We start from the raw sequence: 12,626 nt of genomic DNA, 5'->3' as shown, positions 1-12,626 counted from the left end.
TGGTGGTATTGGGGGTTGACCCTCTCACCTTCACACTGAGCTATAATCTCCCCCCTTTTCTTGAGACAGGGATTTACTAAGTTACTAAATTCCCCAGGCTGGACTCAGAATTGCAACAGATCCTTCTGCCTTAGTCTTCCAGAGTGTTATCCTGACTCTTGTTCAGGATTCTATATACCTCCTGGGTCTCAGTTTCCCTATTAGTAAAACAGCAGGCAGATCATGTTTTTCATGCAGTGTTATAGAGGTGCCTCCAAAAATAGTTGCTAGATTTAGAAAAATAAGACAACAAAGAATATCCATGCAATAGTTGGGAGAGGCCTATAGTTAACTATTAGTTGTTGTTTGGCTGAAGTTCAAATATAAATGGGTGTTTTATATTTTCTCTGGTGACCCTACTCAAGGGCTAGAGTACCCTGCATCTCTAGCCTTGTCTCTGCTGATGAAAGGGACAGTTCTCAGCCCTGATTGAGGGTTAGAAGCACCTAGAGGGCCTATAAAAGACCTAGTAATGTTTTTAAGAAAGGATGTAAGCAACGTTGGGTTTTGTTTTTGTTTTTTTTGGTTTGTTTGTTTCTTTTTATACCCTTCTTTGTTTAAACTCCCCAGGTGGGTTCAATGTGCAACCAAGTTTGACAGCCAGTGAAAGAGAATGGTCAAATGGTGATTCCCAAATAAGGTCACTGAACCAAAACAAGCTGGGATTCTTCAGGTGATTCTGTTGTGGCTAATATTTTAAAGCCTGCAGACCCAAGTATTCTTGAAGGTTCCTTGCATGATAAGAGGGCTGTATATTCAGGGGCCTGTGCCACAGGTTGGTGCTGGGAAAGAAAATTACTTGTATGGCTTTGCAGTGTGGCATCTTAATGGTCAAAACTGTCTGCCATCTGGCAATTGCAGCGTAAATTATGAGGTTGTAAATCCATTGCATGCAAGTGGCTCTTTCAGTTCCAAATATTAGCCTACTGGAGGTCTAGAAGGCCACCACTGACAGATGTGTTTGTGGACACAAAGGTCTGGGGCAGGCAACCCACAGGCCCAGAAGAAGAAGCTATGGAGCCTGTAGGCCAGGAGGAAGGGACCTGGCCAGGAAAGGAACTAGTCCCAGCCAGAGGGCCTGGCACATGAGCCCAGATCCCAAGGAGGCTGGATAAGCAGGGGCAATCATTGCTTCTGTCCTGCTTCAGGGGAGGCTGGAGCTGAGGCCACAAGAGGTGGTGTCAGAGTGAGGAATAAAGATTGGGCTGGTTTAGTTTTGCCTTCAAAAGCAAGTGGAGACCAGGAACAGTGCAGAATTTTTATTTGTGTTTTCCCAGGCAAGGAGGGCAACAGAACAAAACAATGATCCATTAGCTCTATAGCTTTTCTTCTGTGGGGATCTCACGGCCACAGCTGGATTCACTGGGGATAGCAGGTGCCCAGGACATGTGAGCCTCCTGTCCTTGAGAGCTGTCTGGAGGGCAGGCAGCGGGGGCTGGCTTTCCATTATTCATCTCTGTTCACCCTCCAGGATTTGCTCAGCACCTGCCAAATGCTAAGCCCTGAATCACAATGTGTAGCAATGAATCCAATTGAGAGCTACCAAATCGCAGTTCCAAAATATGAGCCTTACCTCAGGTCTTACTATAAACCAGACCACTGAGAAGTCCCAGCCACTCTACCTGCAGGAAGGATTGAAGACTGTCTTTCGGGCTGCCACCCCTCTCTCACTTCCTCCCACATCACCCTGGTGAGCATTCTTTCAGAGCAGAGTGGTCCAGATGTCAGCTCCACCCCTCTTCCCACCCAGGTATCTGATACTGTGGAGAACAAATAATGCAGAAGATAAAACTATCATACATTGAAATCACCAAAATTAAACTTAGCTGGGCTTACTTGTGAATGACTTTGTGTGCGAGGGTACCAGCACCCTAAATCTGAAGAGTGGCATCTGATTTTCCTCACTTCCAAACTTGAGAGTTTCTGAAAAGTGAAATACTGCTTTAAGGACTGCCACTGGGAAAATGATGTATTTCTTTAATGTTAAACCAAACCAAGAAATGTTCTTCTGATGTAATTTTCATCTTGTTTTGGCTGTAATATTTAAAGACAGTTTAGAAAGTCACTTTTCCATGCATAGTTTTCTTTCTTTTTTGGGGGGGTGGGGAAGGGTCTACAGTGTTGAGTGTCTCACTACTAGATCGGGCTCATAGTGATTCTCCTGTTTACAGGCTCCCAAGAGCTGGGATTACAGGGATGCGCCACCACACCCAGTCTCAATCGCCATCTCAGTGTGCCCAGGGGGGTGGCACAGCAGGCCCAGGGGTTGAACCCGGGTCCTGCGCCTGCTTCTAAGCACTTTAATCTGCTGAGCTATTTAGCCAGCCCTCCATGCATACTTTTCTTCCACTACATGTTGTTATTTTTCTTGAATTAAGATGATTACCACATTGCCATCTGAGGCTTTGCTAAGAGGACACAAAGCAAGAATCGAGAAAGAGTTAAAATTGTAAATGGATTTCTGTCATCCTTCCTACTTTGGGAGTGGTGGAGTGAGTGGAGATAGCCTTCCCTTCCCTTCCCTAAGACCCAGTGCAGGATGCAGAGCCTCCAAAAATAACTTACACCCTGGAGGGAGATGCTTGCCTTGAGCTGGGCCTGTCAGTTTAAAATAAAGACTTCTCAGGAATAGAAGAGAACTTTCTGATTCCTGTGCTCTGATTCCCTGTGCTGAAAGGGAGAGGAATCCAGCCACTTTCTAAACCAGACTTCCACTAAGGGGACAGGGAAACCAGGTGATCTTCATTAGCTTCCTTGGCCTCAGGTGGCGCCAACAGAGCATCCATCCTGGTGGGCACAGCTCAGAGAGGTGCTGGCAGATCTGGATCAGAAACCAATGAACATCCTGATGCCTAGTGGTCTGTGAGTTTATAAGATGGTGTAGAATTGCTGCATATCACTCATGTCCAGAGGAAGGATTTTGCCATTGGCTTTTGTAGTTTTGCAGCATGGCCTATGGAGGGGCTCTGTCTGACAGGTCGTAGAGACCCTCTGAACCTTTTGCCCCAATGTGCAGACAGCAGTGTACCTTGGAACTCTAGACTATCCTTCTCCTCGTTCCCTAGACTGGGGCAGTGTTTGACTCACAGCCTTTAAATCCAGAGCTATCAAAGCCCAGAGAGAAGACCTGCTTTCTTCCTAAGTCTCCTGCTTTTATTTTTCTGTGTGCTTCCGCTGCTATTTCCGTTTGCTCCTGTGTGTGGACATTCTTGCAGTGGGTATAACCTATTTATGTTATTATTAGGCATGAACCACAGGAATTTGCTTCTCTGATGAAGCAGTTTAGCTACGAAGTAGCACATCTAGCTCAGAGACAGTGTGCCTCAGAATTACCTGGAGAACTGTTACAATGCGTATTTCCAACATCACTTCAGGGAAACTGGCTCAGCATTGTCAAAGAGTGCTCAGGAAGTGATACTTTGACAGGGACCACAGCCAGTCCTGTTGCAGATGGGGCAAGGACCCACTTTGATCAGACCTAATTTGGCAAGAGCCAGCAAATTATAGGTGACTTTTTCCTGGTTTGTTCCCTTCCTCTGCTGTGCAGAGAGGGTCAGCCAATCTGCATCCTGACTAAGTAGTCAGGCTGCTGTGTGGCCATGGGCTGCCATCTTTCCTCAGTCACACACCTCCATGGCCTATCCTCTTTCTCACTTACTCTCAACTCCTAATAGATTATGCAGATGAAGTGGGGATTAGGTAGGAGGAAGGGGAGAAAGCAAATGTGACACCAGCACCACGGAAACGCTCCTGGTGGCCACTAGTATGTCATTTTCTAACTCAGATGTCACACAGATATTAAGTGGGAGGCCTTTGTTTGGTAAACTCAGGGATGTCACCTTGAAGATTTTTCTCTTCTCTTCTTTGAGGGAGGCAGAAGTAGATACATTTAATTTTTCAACTTTTTATTTTTAAAAACTTCAAACTACATAAAAGTGCAGAAAGAAACCAGTGACCTTTCCTTTGGTAGCATTTTGCTGTACCCACACTATATCTAGCTACCTTGCCTGCCTATCTAATTTTGCTAATCCATTTGAGAATTACTTGGGAACATTGTGTCAATTTACTTCTACATATTTCATCTTATCTCCAAAGAACAAGATCATTCTTCCAAAAACTATAATAAAATGATCGCACTTGGGACATTAAACATTAATATATTGTTATTTAATAATATGGCTTACTGTCCCAATTGTTAATAAAATAACCTTTCTTTAAAAAAAATAAAATGACCTTTATAATTTTTTTAAAATTCAGGATCCAGGGGCTGGTGAGATGGCTCAGTGGTCTAAAGCACCTACTTACAACAAGCTTAGCAAAACAGGGACCGCGGTTCAATCCCCAGCACCACATGCCAGCCGGCCCTACCCCCAGGTGAGGTGAGCTGGCCACACACACACACACACACACACACACACAAATAAATAAAATTAAAAAAAGAAATTCAGGATCCAACCTCGGATTATGTATCATATTAAGTTGTCACCTCTCTTTATTCTTTTTTCATCTAGAAGAGTATTGCAGTCTTACTGTCATTTTCTATTGTAACTCTGACAGTTTTTAAGAGACCAGCCCACCATGCAGAGTATCCATCAGTTTGAGTTTGTCTAATTGCTTCCTAATGATTTTGTTCTTAGGCCTTCGTGGGAGAGGGATAAAGGCTTTGTTTTTTTTATTTGGCACTGGCTCTCACCATGTTATGCTCCAGTTTGGTCCTTGATATTGTTAAAAGGGTGGAAGGGACGGAGTGTATCTTGGTAGAATGCCTGTGGGTTGTGAAAAACAGCAGATGTAAGTTCAAGTCCTGGCTCTGGACTCTGGCTGATTGCCCTTGAGCACAACCAGGAGAACTCCTAAAGCTGGTCTTCTCCTTCATAAATGTAGATGATGTCGGCCTTCTAGGATTACAACTAGTGGAAGTAAAGAAGCTCACAGATTACCTAATGGGTAATTAAGCATAGCTCCCCTAAATGGCAGCTGCCATCAAGTCAAGTACAATAATGCCGAAGTGTCCTGTTCTTTCAACACGATACACCTTTTCTGAGCTGTCTATTTTCCCCGTTGCAGGACACCCGCATTGCCCCTGGCTTCTGTTGCTGACATCCTGATCTGTTCCATCTACACCGACACAGGTTGTTCTAAAATGTGCCCATTGCCTCTGCACACCCCTGGCTCTCTTCTCCAGCACAGCCTGGCTTTCCATGCCCTCACACCTACCTGAACATACCACACATACTTCACAGGGGCAGGACGCTTGCTCTGATTTGGCTGCTAGCCATCAGAGCAGCAGACCCTGCCTCCTCCCCCACCGTAGGGATGAGTGTATGCCTGTATCAGAGACGGTCACAAGCAGAAACCACCTTTAGTATTTCACATGAGAAGGAACTGAATGAAGACAAGTACCTGAAAATCCAGATAAAGGTTAAAGGAAGGGCCAGGCAAACAAAGGTCAAAGAGGTAATTGGTTTTGCTGCTAGCTTTTATTGATAAAACTTGAAGGAAATCAGAAAACTACTCAGGATGACTCCAGTTGCCTCTAGTCTTGAGGCCTGAGATTTTCAGGAAAGTACCTAGAGGCCCCTGCAAAATGCTACGTCTATCTAAGCCCAAAGTTTGATGGTGTCAGAGAAACAAAGTACTGGTTTCTGCCTTTTTTTTAGCTTCCTAATCTTGCTACTGCTTTTCATTGACATTTTCATATTCAAGCCTCTGCAGAAAGGGATTCTGGGACATGAAGTTCCCAGGCTTCTTAGACCCTGAGATGAGGCAGGGTAGAAAACGGGTGAAGCCAATGAAAGCTTCCCTTAGGACTCTCCTATTGCAAGTGGTAGGGAAGACTTTTCTTGCTTCTGGGGTTGCAGCTGGAAGGACATGAAACGGATTGCCTCAGAGACTACCTTCCCTGATGGGCAGAGGAAGCCCAGCTGTGCTTGGGAAGAACTAAGCTTTCAAAGAGTGAAAAGCAGTGAAAAAACAGAGCTGGAGGTGGAAGATACAGAGAGGGAGGAAAAGTGCTGGGGGAGAAGAAGAAGGAGAAGGAAAAGTAGAAGAAGAAGGGGGCCGGGGATATGGTTCAGTAGAATAAGTGCTTGCCTGGCAAGCGAAAGGGCCTGAGTTCATTCCCTGGTTCTGGAAAAAAAAAAAAGAGGAAGAGATAACAGGAGAACTGACACTATTGTGTCTCCTCTGGACTCAGTCATAACTTTTGCCTGTTATGTTGTGTTACTTATCTCCACAAGTATTTGGATTTCAACCATGAATGTCTTTTTCGTCTAAACTAATTTAAGTTGGATTTCTGTCACTTGCAACCAAAGGGCCCTAATGAATAGCAGAAGGATCACATAACATTGAAGTCAAACTGTGGTACCTGCTATGGCAAAGAGGACTAATGAGGAGTTTGAGTGTTTAGTGGAGAAGATAAGAAAGGAATCCATCTCCATTTTATATTCCACCTTGGAAATATTACTTAAGCCATTATTTTATCTTAGTTATCACTTACTATAACCTTTGTTTCCTTCTACAAAGTACTTCCCTTTTTTCCTTCTATTTTCAAAATATCTCCTGTCTGCTAGAGATGGCTCAGACCTACTACTCCATGCAGGGGGCACTTCAATGACTTAATTGCATTGCTGAATTTAAAAATTTTTGGCATGGAAGAGTGGAGTTTCAATTTATTTTTAAAAAGTTGCAAGAGTGTTTTTACTTCCCTTACTGGCTGTGAGCTCCTCCTAGGAAGTGCATCTTACATCCTCTTTAGATCCCCTTTACTGGGTTTATCACTTGTGTTCAATTAATACTTGGGAGCTGATGGACCAGTTGTTCAATGAGGAGGCTGAAGTTGCCATGAGCAATTACCTGAAGGAGTACAAGTGAAAGAGGGGTGATTTCCAGGTACTATCATTCAGGTACAGGAAGCTTTTCCAGAAGAATAATTAAGCTGACTCCAGATGCACACTTGGCACATCTGGGCAGACCCTCGAGTCCCAGATAATGAACCTCTCCCGGTGTCCACAAGGGGGCGGCAGAGAGAATGGCTCATATGCCAAACTGTTGACATGGCGGCTACATCTGCTAGTCAGCTGGGTGCTGGCTGAAAAAGAGATCTTGGTCTAGGTGAGTTGCACAGGACAAGGTAGGCCTCTAGGCAGAAGGGGGATGGAGTGCCTCATCAAGGTTGGGAAAGCCAAAGAATGAAAAGGTGGATGGTGAAGGCGAATAGGCATCTAAGAGTACGAGTGGGATTCTCTAATGTCAAAGCAGAGAGTGAATTGCAAGAGATTCCGATAGTCAGTCAAGGATAAGGGATTGCCCCAGTGCCTTGGCAAGGGAAGCAGAAGGCCAGCATGTATGGTGGCAAGGGCAAAGTCTTGTGAGCAAGCATCTTGGAGTCCCGTCTCTGAGCTTAGTTTCTCCACCCTGTGTCTGTGATCCTTGATAAATACTTTTGCTGTGTGACTGAGGCAGCAATGTCCCTCCCTCTGGGACATAAATCTTTCAACCTATTCAAAGGGGACCTTTTCATGGGGCTCCATGATAACCAGGGTTCCTTCCAGCTTTAATTGTCCCTGGGATGACCTAAATAAGTCAGTTCAGTTGCCTTCAAAGACTTCTCTTAGGGTTGGCCAAATAGCTCAGTGGATTAAAGTCTACAAGCAGGCTCAGGGGCTGGGGGTTTGATCCCCCAGTCTGCTGCACCGGCCCTGCCCCTCAGCACATGCTGAGATGGCAATTGAGACTGGATGTGGTGGCTCATGCCTGTAATCCCAGCTCTTGGGAGACTGTAAACAGGTGGATCACTATGAGTCCGATCTAGTAGTGAGACTCTGAACACCCTGACCCTTTCCTAAAATACACACACACACACACACACACACACACACACACACGACATCTCTTCATGACTCCTGTCCTGCACACTGGCTCTCTAAAGTCTTTCATGGGTCCTGAGCAGTGGGATCAGGGTTGTTCAGAGGTCTTCATAGAAGATAAACAGTCTAACTTTTAGATGTTATATGTATAATACAGCATACAACAAAATGTTCCACATCTCAGTACAAATGCATTTAATCTTGTTCTGACATAGCTGTGAGGCCATTTATATAATTTCACTTTCAAGATTATTTTGCTGATTTGATTTCCAGTGGTTGTGACTTCTTAGAAGTTGTTGTGCAAACTTCTGACATTGCCAGTCAAGCAGAAGATCTAATACTATTATGGACTATTGGACTATTTTGGAATGTTTTGCTGAGTTCCCACACCTATAGTATTTAAATGATGGAACTAAACAAAAAAAGGGGATACAGATGAATGACCATTTTGTATCTGTGTATTCAAAAGGGTTAGGATAGATATTTGCTGCATTCTCTTAATTCAATGAACAGAGGGATTTGTTCTAATAGTGTTTGTAAATAGGATATCATGTCTGCATCTTGTACAACAAATAACCACTAGGAAGGCAGTATGCAATGTGTTAATCATTGAAACTGTCCTACCAATTTGATTTGAACCTGTCTCATTGCTATTTATTTCTCAATAAAATTATGGAAAAAAATAAAAATAAAATAAAATAAAAGTCTCAAAAAGAAAAGAAATTGTTTTGCATTGTTAGGAACTTTCTGAAATAGAAGAATCCACCAAATGTTTTCAAATATAACAAAAATACTACAATTATTAATTTTTGGAGGTGGGTACTGGGGATTGAAACTGGGGATTGTCTGCCACTGAGCCCCATCCCTAGCACTTTTATTTTGAGTCAGGGCCTCATTAAGTGGCACAGAGTTGCCTTGAACTTGTGACCCTCCTGCTTCAGCCTCCTGAGTAGCTAGAGTTACAGATGTGAGCCAAAGCACACAGCTTTGTTAATAATTTTAACAAAATATGGAGCTGATGTACTGCTAGGTCTCCCGAACATTTACTGACATTTAATTTTGAAATTTTTTTTTCAGCTTGGGGTTTTATTCAGCTGTAAAATGCACCGGGATCCAGCTCCATGCAGGGCCCAGAAGCACAGGACACCACTCCCATGCGGGGCTCAGCCTGGGCCACCCCTGCACTTATGCCGAGCCAGGGCGAGTCCCCAACAGACCGGGGCCACCACCACCACGGCCCCCGCCTGGCCCCCGGTCACAGTCCTCAGCAGGCTGGGCACCCTCTCTGGCTCTGGTGGCCACCACGGCGGCCGTGATTATCCTGCCAAATGCAGTAGTTGAGTGTAGTCGCGAAGACCAGCCAGGCCAGGTATGGGCAGAGCAGGCAGGCAGCAAAGGGCTCCCGCGGTGCCAGGCCACAGCGGTGACAGTTGCTCCCCCGCTGACGGGCAAGAGGTCCACCAGGGCCCAACCCATCTGCCGTGTGCCAAAGAAGATGGGGGGCCTCGCCCAGTTCAGGGCCAGCTGCCTGGCACAGAGGCCCAAGGGAGCCACAACCTGCTCGGTGAAGTGGCCCAGCTCCTTCCAGACCACATAGCATCCGTACCCCATGACCGAGTAGAGAGTGCCCTAGATGGGAGCCAGCTCCCAGCGTGGCGGGTGCCATGCAGGCTTCTGTAGGGTGGCATACCGGCGGAGGCCCTCACCGCGGACGAAGTAGGAGCCTACCACGAAGGCCCCCAGGTTGGGCACAAGTGTGAAGCCCCCATTGGGCACCCAGGGTGGAGCCATGGCTGCTGTCCTGGAAGCTCTTGGCCAAAAGCTGGAATTTTTCGTTGTGTATCCTGGTGTCAACAAAAACGGTCTTAGTGCTTTTGGGACCTGAGCAGATCCTCAGTCCTGTGTCTGTAGCAAAAACTTCATTTTTACACCTGTCTGTCTTTCAGCCCTTCCATCACACAGATAGGCATGGGGGCAGGACCTGCCCCCCTCTCAGGCAGACCACATTCAGGCCAGCCCCATTGTCAAGGTCTTCACAGAAACAGCTGTCCCTCAAAGGGCAGTATCTCACTTGAGAATTTGTTTTCTCTCCCTGATAATTCCCCTCCATAAACATTTTTGAAAGAGATGAATAGGTGCGCCTTCCTGGAACGGTAGGCAGACACTGGCGCATGAAATGAATCTGCGTGGCATGTTTTATGGACGAGGGGAGCGTCTGTGGACTGCCTTTCATTTCCTCAGCTTCTGGCTGCTCCTCTGCTGTGGGTGAAGGCTTTGGCAGCTTCCTTACTCACTGTGGCTGCCCTGAGGTTTGAATGGAGCAGCCTCGGGGGAGCTAGAGATACCTGAACAGCTGGTGCAGGGCTAAGGGTGTGGCTCAGTGGCAGAGGTCTTGGGTTCCAGCTCCAGCACTGCCTCCTCCCACCTCTCCACCAAATAAAGGAAAAACAAAAACGCTAAGCATCTCCAGCCAGCAACCATTCAGGTTCTACCCTGAAGACCAGGTCTCCTCGGTGCGTATCACAGCCCGCAGCCAGCACCGCCCATCTTCAGATACTTCATTTTGCTGGTGTCTTCCCATCTGATCCTTTATTCCAGCTATGAAGGGAAACAAATCCCTTCCTATCATGGTGTCAATGAACCTCACAGGAAGATAAAAAGATGCACTCTCAGAAAAATGAAAAGCCAACATAAAAATGAAAGTTGCTGTATCCTTCAGCAGTGTGAACAAATGTGGGATTTTTTCCAGCCTTCTTGTTGGAGTACAGTGGCATCTAACCATTTGCTGGCAGTTCATCAGGGTCCCTATAAGGCTCAGAGTCAGGAATGCCAAGCAACTCATGGGTGTGGCAAACCCGAAAGGGGGGAGAGCTCAGACCCAGGTCACAGTTTTGTTCTCACCCTAGGGTAGGGCTTCCAGATATAGCAAATAAAAATGTGGGTTACCAATTTGTATTTGAGTTTTGGGTGCAGAATGAGTAATTTCTAAGTATATTTGAGATGCATCAGTCTCATTTGGTGTTTATTGGAAATTCAAATTTAACTGGGCAGCTCAGCGTTCCCCTGCAAGCCTAACCCAGGGCACAGTGCTTCTCTCTCTCCCTAGGTCTCTCTGCGGCCCCACAGGGAGGGGAGGCTCCCTGCTCCTTCTTGGGTCTCCCACTGCCTCATTTAAAGGCCATTTTTTCTGACAATAGTTCCTTCATAGATCACTTCCTACTTCTTCTGTGCCTGCTTGCTCTGGAGTGTTTGCTTATTTTCCAGTTTTGGTTTATGTTGGGTGGCTTATAAGTCTGTCTCCTCCATTAGACTGGGAGCAACTTGGCCAAGGACCGAGTTCTTTTTCTCTAAGTTCTTTTTCTCTGTTGCCCCAGCAAACTACTTCTGAGAGGTATAGAGGTATTTTGAAAATGTTTACTAAATGAATGAATAAATATATGATCAGTACTCTCATATTTTGAAGGCTATATGCTGGGCATACTTCTAAGTATTTTATAGGGATTTATGTCCTTCAGTGTTCTAGTAACTCTCTGAAGTAAGCACCATTTTTATTTTTCATGGAAGAGGTGGAGAGATGGAGCCTGGGAGAAGCTAAGTAACTTGCCCAAGTTTGAGAGCAAATTTGGGATTTAAACCCAGGCAGTGTGGTTCTAGAGTCTGTGTTTTATGTATGTATGTGTGTATGTATGTATGTATGTATGTATGTATGTTTTTGGTATAAGGTGATCCTCCTGTTTCAGCCTCCCTAGCACTGGGATTACAGGTGTACGTCACCATACCTGGTCTCAGTGGCTGGCTCAGCATGTCCAGGGGTGAGGCCAGCATGGAACCTGGTGCCAGGCATTGAACTGGGTCCAAGCGCTTGCTTAAGCAGCCACTTAGTCTGCTGAACTATTTCCCCAGCCCAGAGTCTGTGTTTTTAACCCCTGAGATATATGAATAAATGAGCAGAAAGTTGAGAGGGAGAATAAATGAAGAAATGCATAAACAGAGGAGCTACGGGTGTTGAAATCAGAGAGGAGGAGGAGGAGGAGGAGGAAGAGGAGGAGGAGGAGGAGGAGGAGGAGGAGGAGTGGGAGCCAAGTTCAGTGTTAAGAGACCGGAGGCTGAAGGAGTCAGGGGGATACCAGGCAAACAAACTCAGGGTGGACCTGGGAGCATCATAGCAAAATGAACCTGAGAAAAGGCAGCTCAGCAGCAGGAAAGGACTGATCTCTTCTTGTTTCTGCCTTGGACATCAATCCTTGGGTTCTACCCATCCACATATCTGCAGGGTCCTGAGGGACACTCTTCCTAGCTTCCTGTTCCTCCCCTCTCCCCATAGTGGACCCCTGCCTTCTTTTTAAGAGGCTTGGCCTGCCACACTCTGAGGCTAACCTTCTCTCAGCTACAAGTTGGAAGGCCACAGCAGGAAGCCAGGGCTTCTCGGTCCTTGGGGTCTTGACCTTCCACATCTGGTGGGCCAGCACCTGCTTTTGCTATAAGTGTGATGTGAAAGAACTGCTGGGATGCATGCAAGGTGACTGTGAAGAGTCTGCCAATCAGAGACCTGCCAAGGTCATTATAGAAGTGCAATAACCTCTTATTCTTCTTCAAGTCTATGGCAAAGCAAGCAATAACTACCCGTACTTTCTTTTTTTTATTTTTATTTATTTTTATTTTTCAACAAATAATACACTGCATATATTCTTCTTAGTGGTTAATTGCTGTACAAGATGC

At 45.7% G+C, this 12,626-nt stretch overlaps 1 pseudogene; it reads right to left on the bottom strand.

Annotated features, from left to right (window-relative positions):
• Positions 1-9,171: 9,171 nt before the first annotated feature.
• On the bottom strand, positions 9,172-9,710 carry LOC101580072 (annotated as a pseudogene).
• Positions 9,711-12,626: the final 2,916 nt, after the last annotated feature.

The sequence above is a fragment of the Octodon degus genome, unplaced genomic scaffold, assembly GCF_000260255.1.
Source record: "Octodon degus isolate 3935 unplaced genomic scaffold, OctDeg1.0 scaffold00045, whole genome shotgun sequence".
Taxonomy (NCBI): domain Eukaryota; kingdom Metazoa; phylum Chordata; class Mammalia; order Rodentia; family Octodontidae; genus Octodon; species Octodon degus.
This window is presented reverse-complemented; position numbering and strand designations above follow the sequence as displayed.